Source organism: Anser brachyrhynchus, assembly GCF_964034855.1.
Source record: "Anser brachyrhynchus genome assembly, chromosome: 14".
Lineage (NCBI taxonomy): Eukaryota > Metazoa > Chordata > Aves > Anseriformes > Anatidae > Anser > Anser brachyrhynchus.
The window spans coordinates 18,524,902-18,532,398 of NC_137709.1; the positions used below are offsets into that span (position 1 = coordinate 18,524,902).

General features: G+C 41.9%; 1 protein-coding gene across 15 annotated transcripts in view; it reads left to right on the plus strand.

Moving 5' to 3' along the window:
* LOC308177538 (uncharacterized protein) overlaps window positions 1–7,497 on the plus strand; it is a gene marked incomplete at its 5' end in the record, with an annotated part of 322,880 nt that overhangs the window by 122,669 nt on the left and 192,714 nt on the right. For 3 of the 15 annotated variants that reach the window (XR_013939213.1, XR_013939220.1, XR_013939222.1), the window contains one exon: window positions 324–2,601. The exons of the other annotated variants lie outside the window; for them this stretch is intronic. Of the gene's footprint in view, window positions 1–323; window positions 2,602–7,497 lie in introns of those variants that run through there. 15 annotated transcript variants of the gene reach the window in all.

Consider the following 7,497-nt stretch of genomic DNA (forward strand, 5'->3'; position numbering starts at 1 on the left):
TTCCCCCACGGGTCAAGCTATTGTGGAGCACACACATCACACCTTGAAAACACTGCCAAATAAACAAAAAGGGAGAGACACCCAGGAAACACCACAGAACGGGTTGGGAAAGGCACTTCACGTAATGACTCACCTATCATTACCCTTTCCTCACAAAGAGGTACTGCCCATAGTAAAACATTACAAAAATATGAATTCCGCACTGTCACGGGTGCCACAGTCAGAGCAGGCCTTAGTAATAGTAAAAAATTTAAATACAGGTCTTTGGGAGGGACCCCAGCCTCTAATAACTTGGGGTCGAGAGTATGCTTGTGTCTCCACAGGTCACGGACCAAGATGGGTACCAGCAAGGGGGGTAAGGCCATGGTTGGTCCCCTCCTCACAATCGCAGCTGTCATCGGTTATTGCCAGCCCTGGGTCTCCATCCAGCCACGCCAAAACATCTGGGTCACCCTCGCCAACATGACAGGACAAGAAGCGATGTGCCTGTACCGAGCTGGTGCTAACAACCGATTCACGACATGTCTGGTGGGGAACCTGGCTGATAACAAAGACTGGACTGTCTACTTGCCACAAGCGCCCCTAGAGCCACAGGAATTAGATATCCTGGGATGTGAAACAGCAACAGCATGTGTAAGGTTTAATTGCTCAGGCAAAAAAACAAATCATGAAACATATGGTCAACTCCACACTTGCTCCTTATTGCAATGCATCTCTTTGCTGTAATTATACAAAACTATCATAGCATCCTTCCTTGCACCAGGAGCCGCTCTGCTCGGCTGTGGGATTGACTGTGGAATGGATGCCCCTAGGTGCACCCCGAGCATTTTCCTCAGAGGGGTCTCCACTCTCAGCCACTCACCACGGGAGTAGACAAGGACCTCCTGAAGCTGTGGACAGATTATTTTAAGTGATATTTTCTTGTGGTATGAATGAGAAGTGCAAGAGGCCTCTTTGCGTGATTGTGCTGTGCGAGTGAGATGCAGCATCGCTGGGAAGCAACATCCCTAGCACTCAGTGGCTTGTTGACTGATGTAGATTCTAGTAGGCACGCTACTTTACAATCGTAATTCTGCTTGTGATTTTCACCCTGTTGCTTATTGTACCTTGCTTATTGCAGTGTCTGCAGTGATTGATAGAAAAATCTATCGAAAGCATTCGGTTGATTGAAAATAAAAAAGGGGGAATTGTGGGAAAGGAATTTGCAGGGAGCTTTGTGCTGTTTCGTATGTCCCTGAGTTAGAGATAATGAGGAAAACAGTGGTAGAACCAAAAACTTGAGCAAGGTCGAGGTAAAGTAAATTGGCTACAGTGTTAAAGATGAACTTTGGGCAGTGGCCAATTGACAGATTCGGGCACACGGACAGCATGTGGGGCTACGGGGAAAGTATATGTAGTGGTGAAAAATAGCAATAAAGGTCTCCTGTTCAAGAGCCATCAGGAGTCCATGTCTTGCATCCCTTCAGTTTCCAAGTACCAGAAAAGGGCAAGTGGCTATTTTGATAGTTTTTCATGCTTACATAAAGGAGACATTTAACCTAAGAATTTTGTAGTATTTCAGCGTATAGGACTTGAAATAGTATATTTGCATAAAGCTATTTTTTCTATTCAAGCTTACCTTTTGTTTGCTGTCATCTTAAATGTGTAAGTGAAAACGCATCTGATCCGAAAAAACTGACACATTGCCCAAGAAAATTATCATCTTGTTCACTTTATGATAAATTATTCCAATACATACTGCTTCTAAATTTAATTTTTAGTGTTTTGTAGTTAAGGAGGGATAGAATACTGTTACTAATGAGAAGTCCTTATGACCTGGCCTCTGTACGTATGGGAAGGGAATGAACCCTGAGCACAGGGGGCTCACAGAGGGCAATTTAAGATAACCTGACAACAGCACAAATGGCTGTAAATTGTCTGCAAATACGCCTTGGTTGGAGGTTAAAGATTAATGGCAGGAGAAAAGTTCTTCAGTATCCCAGAGCAATTTGTCCACTAGGCCACAGATTATTTGAGATGATACCAAAGGATAGTACTAAAACTCCTGAGAAGTTTTACAGCCCTTCATCATTTTTATTAGTAGTTGTCCTGGTTCCAGTTAGGACAGAGTTAATTTTTCCTCATAGTAGCTGGTAGGGTGCTATGTTTTGGATTAGGATGATGTAAGGAATGGTCCAGCAATTCGTGCCACTAAGGGGTTTGAAGGGTTAACATTGAGGCCTGGGTTTAGGCGAGAAGAGAACAAAGGGATTTCTTAAGAGAAAAACTGCTGACTTTGCACAGACGTGCAGTAACTTCTGACAGCCGGCCAAGAGACCACTAGATAAGGAGGAAGAATATGAGCCTCCCTGTCTGAGTGGCCCCCGAAAGACTAACAGAGACTGATAAGCAGGTGCACCTGGGAGGACTTCGGATTCGGGAAACCAATTATAATAACCCTGCCTCTTCTAGAAGTAGTAATGAATATGTATTAGCCTAGGAGCATCAAAACCAGCCGCCTTACGTAACAGGTGTGCGTCCTGGGGGAGCAGAGACTCCCGGCGCACCCAGCGCTGTTTGCTTGCCTCTATTCGTTTAATAAATTGTAAACTTTGATTGTAATCCTATTTGGGACTCAGTCATTTATAACAGATGAGAAGAGCGCTGATAACATGCTGATGTTTTAATTGTTGCAGAGCAGTGTTTACACCAGGCCAAGGACTTTTCAGCTTCTCGCTCTGTCCTGCCAGCGAGCAGGCTGGGGGTGCAGCAGGAGCTGGGAGGGGACAGACCCAGGACAGCTGACCCAAACTGGCCAAAGGGGTATTCCATACCATCTGACGTCATGCTAAACAATATATAGGGGTGGCTGGCCGGGGTGGGGGGGCGGCTGCTCGGGGATAGGCTGGGCATCGGTCAGTGGGTGGTGAGCAATTGCATTGTGCATCACTTGTTTCTTACACATTATTATTATTAATACTATTATCATTATCACTATTATTATTGTTGTTATTATTATATTCCTGTCTTAATAAACTGTCTTTATCTCAACTCACAGGCTTCACTTTCCCGTTTCTCTCCCCCATCCCAGAGAGGGAGGGGGGAGGGTGAGCGAACGGCTGTGTGGTGTTTAGCTGCCAGCCGGGTTAAACCACAACAGTGGTTAACAGTCTTTTTTCAGTGTCTCATTTGTAACATGGCATCATTAGGGTTCTCCATAGCACAAAATGAATTATGTTTTTGTTTGCCCACTGAATGCTCACCCTGACATTAACCTCTTGTGTGCCGCATCAAATCCAACTCACCAATATTTGGCTCAGGTACTGTCCAGAACTGATACTTTAATCTGTTTTAATTTACCATCATGTCTGAAAACACATTTAATAATGAGAGCAAACATGTTTGATTTTGTTTATTCTTAGCAATGGCAGAAGATGTTTATACATTCTATTTTTTTTTAAACCATAGATATATATTTATTTATCATAGAATGATAAAGTGCTTTGGGTTAGAAGGGACCTTAAAGACCATCTGGTTCTACCCACCTGCCATGGCAGGGACACCTCCCACCACACCAGGTTGTCCAAGGCCCCATCCAGCCTGGCCTTGAACATCTCCAGGGAGGGGGCTGCCACAGCTTCTCTGGGCAATCTGGGCCAGGGCCTCACTGCTCTCAGAATAAAGAATTTCTTCCTAATATCTGATCTAAACCTAACTCTCTTTCAGTTTAAAACCATTACCCCTTGTCCTATCACTCCACTCCTTGACAGAGTCCCTCCCCAGCTTTCCTGTAGCCCCCTTCAGGCCCTGGCAGGCCGCAATGAGGTCACCCTGGGGCCTTCTCTTCTTCAGGCTGAACAACCCCAACTCCCTCAGGCTGTCTTCGCAGGAGAGGTGCTCCAGCCCTCTGATCATCTTTGTGGCCCTCCTCTGGACTCATTCTAATACTTCACTGTCCTTCTTGTGCTGGGGGCCCAGAGCTGAGTGCAGGCTGCAGGTGGGGTCCCACGAGAGCAGAGCAGAGGGGCACAATCCCCTCCCTTGCCTGCTGCCCACGCTGCTGTTGGTGCAGCCCAAGGTACGGGGGGCTTACTGGGCTGCAGGCCCACACTGCCATCTGAAGTCGAACTTTTCCTCAACCAATGCCCCCAGGTCCTTTTCCTCAGGGCTGCTTTCAGTCCATTCTCAGCCTAACCTGTGTCTGTGCTTAGGATTGCCCCAGCCCAGCTGCAGGACTATGTTTAAAATAAAATACTTGAACCTCTTCACTATCTGCAGCATGAACATACAATAAAGAATTTGGTTTTCTTTTCTAGAATAAATAGTTCACAAATCTTTATGCTGTGCTCACTCTTCTGTGTCAGCCTGGCCTATAGCATTGAATTAACTTTAATGTGACATTTAAGTTTAATCATTTTCACTTCTCAGTACATCATTTAGTAATATGGAAATAAAATGAATTGCTACAAAAAGATATTACTAACTTAACTGTTCAGAAATATCAAGCATATTTCACAAGCAGTTTCTTCAGTGCATGGAAGGACAGCATAAAAAATGATTGCCACTCTATATATTTAAATGAAATGAACAACTTTTCAATGAAATTTCTGACGTAATGGTGCTTTAATGCTAGTATGTTGTTTCGTGCTATTTTCTCATTGGTTTATTTACGAAGATCATAACATTATTTCCCTCTAAAATAGTTTTGAATCTACATTTCATCAAACACTGGAGCTGATAACATGAAACTCAATTTGATATGGTATATTAATTCTCATAATTGATATATTTTTTCCTTAACAAAATTTTGAACTGTATGGAAACCACTAAATACCTACTTTTATGTAATAGGACAATATTATTACATACCAGTAGTATATATTCTGCTGAGAGAGCATAGGGGCTGTTTTGGAAGAGGCCTGGTGGATTTTTTTAAAAAAAATACAAATAGTCTACTTTAATAAATATTTGTGTATTACCAGGAAACAGAAATGGAAATTCAAATACGTTTGATAATCTTTACAAAATAGGGCAAGAAATCAAAATGAGTCCAAAGGAAATTCCTCATTTAGGAGAAGTCACTAATGGTGGTACTGAAGAAGAATTATGTTAGAATTATGAAAATTGGTCAGAATTACATGAAGAAACTTTCTCCCAAGAGCAAAATGGCAGCAGGTGAAACACTGCTGAAGAGCTGTTGGTCTGTCGTATTGGGTATTACTGAAATAGGCAGAATCAGGTAAATAAAGCTCTTTGCTGGATAACTCTACTGAAACCTAAACTTGTGCAACTGCTGCTCCAAATTTACTTCAATGTGTGCTTATTAAAGATGCTGATTTGCTGGTAATGCAATCCTGCATATCCTATGTATGAAAGAAGGAAAGGTAGTATTAACTGTACTGAAGACTACAAAAGGTTATGCAAAGTCTTTTGCTTGAAATTTATATATATAGATGTGTGTGAACATAACTTTCTTTATAACTCCTAATGTCCATCTCAAATGCCTAAAATGTGATTTCAGTCAAAATTTGTAAAGACAAAGAGAAACACTTTGATAAAAGGAATACAAGACTTTTTGTTTAGAATGTCGAAAAGAAAAAAAAAATTGTCAGTTTTTTTTTTCATATTAGCAAAAAAAATCAAGAAATGCAAACTGCTTTTGTAAAATGGGCTTTAAAATTGTATGTTTGATGGGAGTGATTCATATGGTATAACAGAAAAACCCTCTCTTTGCTTACTGAGGATTTATATCGAAGCAGTGCCTCTCCACAGTGCCAAAGGAAACTGTCTGATAATGCTAGTGGGAAGACTGATCCTCTGACTTGAGGGTGTTAAGAGAGTACCCTGGGGCGACAGAAGTGGAAAGACACAATGAGAACTTTTAATTACAAATCGAGTCCCAGTCTAGAGACCAATATTTGCACAATACTCTATTTTCTTTCCAGAAAATTGTAGAAATTGTAGAAATTGTAGAGTCTGGAGAGAGGAGTTAGGCAACTTTAAAGTTTTCCTGATGTTTGAATCATACACAGTAAATGCTTCCTATGACTCTAAGGTTTCTTAAACCAGTTCCTTCTGTCAAGGAGATATGAAATCCACTGTAAGATTTCTTCATCAGAAGATAGAAGTCAATGTAAGAAAAAGGTTGCATTTTATCATGTAGGTTTGTTCCTCTCCTGTTTGGACGCTGCACACCCTTTTCTTTCAGCCCTCAGCTGTCTAAGTAGCTGTCAACAGCACTGAAACTGAATAGCAAATTGGCTGTTATTTTCTGTTTAATAACCCCTGATGCTGACCTGCTGCTAAAATACATTCTAATTAGGTGCCAAAAGAGGTAGTCTTGTTGTCTTCAGCTTTTCTAACATACTCGCCTTCTATCTAAAAATCCCTCAACCCCCACTCATTGTCCGAGGGACCCCCCTATGGTGATCACTATATTGCAAGGAACTTTCTTGAATGTGTGTCAGTGTTATGTGCACAGAGCAGGGTTAGATTGTCACAGTGATGATCTGTCTGTGCCAAAGGGGCTAGACTTCAGGTTTTACCCAGCATGTTCAACCAGCTCTTCTCATTTTCTCTTCCTGGTGACATACTGCAACAACATGTTTCTTCTTTCTCTTACTTCTGTTGAGCGTTTTGATTTGGGACTGGTCATCTCTCCTGTCAGATTTTTTAAACACATTTGTAGCCTCAGAAACAGAGGCAAAAAAACAAAATAAACAAAAAAAAAAAACCTTGACCATTTGTATAGCTGTTTTTAATTGTCTTTTTGTTTCCCCATTAATGTGTATAAGGTTCCTCAGCCCCCTGTCAGCAGCTGCAATGTGGAGAGGCTGCTTTACTCAAAACTTGGGTCAGAAGCCACTCCACAGCAGCTGCATCTATAAGGCTCAGTCCATCAGCAACAGGATGCTCAGGGCCAAAGGGAAGTTCCATGGTGTGTTTTCTTGTGTATGTGATCTCCTGTCACAGTTGTCTCCAACAATGTCCTTTGTTGTTGACTCTCCAATCACCTCTTGTTAGGTTTGGATACAGGAGGAAGGGGGCCAAGCTGCAGAAATCCTAGGCATCTGATAGAGGGCAAGGAGCCATACAAAGACAGTATGTGCTAGGAGCAGCAATGTTTCGTCTACCACAAACTTAATTACCTCACTGGCAAATCTTGCACCTTTCTATTGAACTCTATTGAACCTTTCGCTTGATCTTTCTATCCTTGTTTCTCATCCCTTGCTACTTTTAACTTTATATATCTTTTGAGGCTCAGTCTTATTGTATGGGATGCTGATTTTAGTCATGGAGATGACAAATATATAGTAATATGATCTCTCTCTTCTGAAGAACTCGATTGATGAGGATGCTGAATCCTTTTCACTATTTAACACATCTTTATGAACATCCATCAAATTGTTCGTTTAATCTAGAGCCTGAAGCAATGAGAGCTTGTGAATGAGCTCCAGTCTCGAGATGCAGAGCAGCTGATCAGAGCTTTTCCTACTGTATACCACCATTTCCCTGAAG